The sequence below is a fragment of the Vitis vinifera genome, chromosome 19 (genome assembly GCF_030704535.1).
Source record: "Vitis vinifera cultivar Pinot Noir 40024 chromosome 19, ASM3070453v1".
Taxonomy (NCBI): domain Eukaryota; kingdom Viridiplantae; phylum Streptophyta; class Magnoliopsida; order Vitales; family Vitaceae; genus Vitis; species Vitis vinifera.
Genome location: NC_081823.1, coordinates 9,836,349 through 9,840,908, shown reverse-complemented (window position 1 = coordinate 9,840,908; position 4,560 = coordinate 9,836,349). Strand labels below are relative to the sequence as shown.

The following is a 4,560-nucleotide window of genomic DNA, read 5'->3' as shown; positions in this document are numbered from 1 at the left end:
TTTTTTAAAAGAAATTTTAAGCACGTGGAGGAGAGAGTAGAGGGAATGGAGTGTTGTTTTTTCTAGTGATATCCAACATTCTGAAGGGGTGAAGAAACACGTTGATCTAGATGGGATTTGGTGCAGCGGTCGGAAGATGAGAATGAGGCAGATCTTTAAAAAAAAAATGGAACAGTCCAGGTTTTTAAAAAGGGTTGTTTTGGGTCAACAACTTTTCTTCAGAGGCATATCACCATTAACAGACCCCATGGTCATCTGATCATCAGTATCATCATCCTAGGACCTTCATGACGTCATCACAGCCTCTTTTCCATCTAGCCACCTTCAATGCCCACGTGCCAAACTGAACCACCAGTCCATACCGCCATGATAGTCCTCATCCATCCCCATGCTTGTTGGGTTTTTCCTCATGTGGAAGGCCCAAATTAAGAGCCCAAAATTTAAGGCCTCTTAAGCCTTTATATAAAAGGGCTAGAAAAAAAATCATTTTTTTTCTTCTTCTTCTTCCAATTTTTTGCAGCCACCAAAGGTAGAAGAAAAGAGAGAGAAAGGGGAGAACCACCATTTTTTTTTTGAAGTTAGAGAGAAAAATTCAGTTTTTTTCTTCACTGCCCAGATTTCATCAAAGGTCCGATCCCACTTCGTCTGTGGGCCGATCGACCTGAAATTTGGAGGAGAGTCTTGTGACTCATTGATCTTCATTCTGAACGGTGGAGATCGGATTTGGAGATCCGGACGGTCGTCTTTCAGTCCGAGAACAGAGCCTCCATTTTGATGTGTTTTCTATCCGGACAGTTTTGATCATGAACTCCGATCAAGGTTAATCTGTGGTTTGATTGAGCCGATTTTTGGAGAGCACGTTCAGAACTCATTGGTCTTCATTCTGAACGGTGAAGATTGGATTTGGAGTTCTAAAAAAATTATATTTTAGTCCGAGAACAGTGATGTGTCTGGTGAGATCTCTACATTGTTTTTATGCAAAGTTGTTGAAATTGTCAAGATCAATTTGTCTTGAGATATGGTTGATGTAGGCCTCTAGTTTTATCTAGAGAGAATTGTGTAACCCATTAATTATATTAGTGGAGTTTTTAAGTGGTCTAAGGGTCCCGTGGTTTTTACTTTTCATATTGAAGAAGGTTTTCCACGCTAAAATTATTGGTGTTCATATACTTGTTGATTGAGTGTCTTCTTGCTACTCTGTTTGATTGATTCTTATTAAGTTCTCATAAGAGGGGATAAAACCTGGTTGTGCATTATTTGTGTTTATCCCATCAATGCTGTGACAATCTCGTGATTGCATTCATTTCCACAATCGACAATTCCTCTTACCATCCTCGTTTTTTGTCATACGCATTTGCCAATCTATCACCAAACCCATTCCTTGTCGGTGTTGATCTCTTGCTTGTGGAATTTCAAAATTCGAACATGAAGATTTTTCGAGGCCAAGATTTAAACATTGCCACAGTCAGTGGTAGGGAGTCAGAAATCTCCACACATCTCTAACAGCACACCAATTCGAGGATCATCACTGTTTTCTGCAACAGCGTGCCACCATATTCTGATTTCTCTTACGTACTTAACCATAATTAGACACCAGTTTTGCTGGAGATTCTAGGAGCAGTGCATGATCTTTCTTTGAGAACGTGAGACCACCTGTATGACAAAAATCAGAAGGAATTCAGCAGTAAGGCGCCATTTCGAGACTTGTGTCTCCACTATCATCATCATTTGGCATCTCATTTGGGAGACTCCATTAGCAAGACACCAGATTCAGCGTTGTACCTGCCTCACTGGCGCTTTGCAGCAACTTGGGATCATATTACCTCTACTTGTGCATCATCTCCACGATTTTCTGAAACGCTTTTGCAAACAGAAACACCAGATTGGTTTCCTAAAATCGCACCATCCATGATCATTTAGCAACCGCACCATGGGATTTTAAGAAACAAGAGCCACGCACTGAAAGGGGTCTCATAGGCTACTCCTTACATAAAGAAAGCCCACACGCCCACAATCACTCTCTTCCTTACTCTGTTACTCACAAGATGGCCAAGAGCATTCTCATCCTCTGCGGCGATTACATGGAAAACTATGAGGTGATGGTTCTCTTTCAAGCGTTGCTGGCCTACGGAGTCTCCGTCCACGTCGTTTTCCCTGGAAAGAAAACCGGCGATGTTTGTCAGACTGCTGTTCATCAAGGCCTTGGTCATCAGACTTATTATGAGTCACGGGGTCACAACTTCACAGTCAATGTAACCTTTGATGAGGTTGACGCAAGCAAATATGATGGACTTGTTATTCCAGGAGGGCGGGCTCCAAAATATCTTGCAATGAATGAATCTGTTTTGGACTTGGTACGCAAATTTTTTAGCTCTGGAAAACCAATTGCCTCTATTTGCCATGGCAGTTAATCTTGGCAGCTTCAGGCTCAGTCAGAGGATGGAAGTGCACAGCTTACCCTACTGTGGGACCTGCACTCATTGCTGCAAGAGCTCATTGGGTAGAACCTGAGACCATGTCAGCATGTGTTATTGATGGTAACCCTATTACTGCAGCAACTTACACAGGTCATCCTGGGTTCATCCAGTTTTTTGTAAAAGCACTAGGAGGCACCATAACTGGTTCAAATAAACGGATTCTATTTTTGTGTGGGGATTTGATCACTTACCAAACAAGACATGGGCTGCATCCTCAAGGAAATCTCCAAGTAAGCCACGCATAAATGCACTTCCCATATTCAAATGCATTCAAAAAGGAAGTAGAATATTCAATGAGGGAGAGGCCTCCATAGAAAATCCCCACTTCCCATAAGAAGAAGATTTCTACATGTTGGCTGTAGGGAATTTTAGGGATCCTCACACAGCCATATAAGGAGTGGGCTGCCATATAAATAAAAAGATAAGAACAGGGAAAGGGTGACTCCGGACGGCACGCACAGATTTTGGAGAGCAACAGGGGACTTTGGACAGCAGATTCGGTTGCCACTTTGACGCACCAAGAGAGGATTTTCTGAGAAACACGCACAGCAGATTTCTGGGTTACTACAACACAACAGGCATCATTGAGGCTTCTCCGACAGGCATGCATTATCAGTTTTGAAGGACAACATAGCACGCGCCATTCTGGATCTTTCCAACGCAACACGAAAGATTTTTGGAGGACAGAATACACACAGCCGCATAAAAGAATAATCCCCAGTAGGTAGATTGAAAGTTTAGTTTATGAATATTTTTTATTTCAAGTTGCTGATTGCATGCATATTTTAGTTTTGGATTTATTTCGATTCCATGATTCCAATTTTCAATATTTTGTTAATTGTATGATGATATTATAAATTTGAGATTTCGTGTTCGATTGACTTTGGTTCCAAGTTTTGCTTTTTATTGTAGATTTTGGCTAATTTTTATTGATTATCCATGATTCCAAGTTTTGTTTTTTTTTTTTTTTTTCTAGGTGGATTGATCTTAAATTTAAGAGTTTGATTGATTATATCGATTATCATTGTTTCGATTCCAGGTTCCAATTGTATTTAGTTTGATTGGTTTTAGAGCTAGTTAAGAGTTTGACTGAATCTCATCTTAGTCTATTGGTTCTAAAATTTTAGTTGTTATTTTGATCGATCCCATATAATTTATTTTATGCTTCAAGGTCATTAATATTAGTTCTTGATTAAGCCTATTTGAATTTGTGAGTTTTTTGGTGGAATTCAATGGCCTTGTAATTGAATTTTTGTGGATACTTTTTTACGGTGAGAATTAGTGGTGAGTTAGTGGAGAAACAGCAGTTGTGTAATGCTTGGTTTAGAAGAGAAATAATGAAGAATTTTGGCTCCATTCTTACCACTTTAGTTTGCTTGGTTGTCAAAAATTTTACTTTGTGATTTTGTTTTCTTTTGTTTTGTTTGGTATTTTGTTTCTTATATATTTTGTTGTTTTCAAATTAATTTCTTTTATTTTAAAATAAAATACTTTTCTCAAAAGATCCCTTTGAAAATCTATTTTAAAAAAATCATTAGAGTCCTTAGAATCAAAATCTCATTTTCTTAAATAATATGCAACCATGTCTTGATCGATTCGCATTTTTCTCAGTTTTCAATAAAAGTTATGGTTTTGAGTAAGACTTGAATCCAAGCTTGTGGCCCAAACAAATGGGATAATTCTAGGCTAGATTTGTGTATATCAATTGGGGAATCGGTGGAGCCCCTATATAAAATCATTTTTCCAAAACTCTTCCTTGTTTTCAGTTTTAACTCAACCACTAACCCTTTAGCTTTAAAATTCTTTTTAGCAACTTTAGAATATTTAAAAAAAAATCTAAAACTTGTATGATTTTCCTCACTTCTTGAATTTGAATTTAAAATTTCGTTTGAGTTAGAAAGCAATTCTGGAATAGAAAATATGAATGAGTATTTAGGAGGGCTCTATTTTCACCCAATTCTGGATACCCGAAGTCTTTTTGTAAAAATAAAACAACAGATGACTTTTTAAATTTAGTTCAATATTTTTCCTTAATTCTATATTTCTTGAATTTGATCTTAGACGTATGAAATATTAAAAAAAT

General features: G+C 37.9%; 1 pseudogene; it reads left to right on the top strand.

Moving 5' to 3' along the window:
• The first annotated feature begins 526 nt into the window (after positions 1–526).
• Positions 527–3,319, top strand: LOC100241241 (protein DJ-1 homolog D-like; annotated as a pseudogene).
• Positions 3,320–4,560: the final 1,241 nt, after the last annotated feature.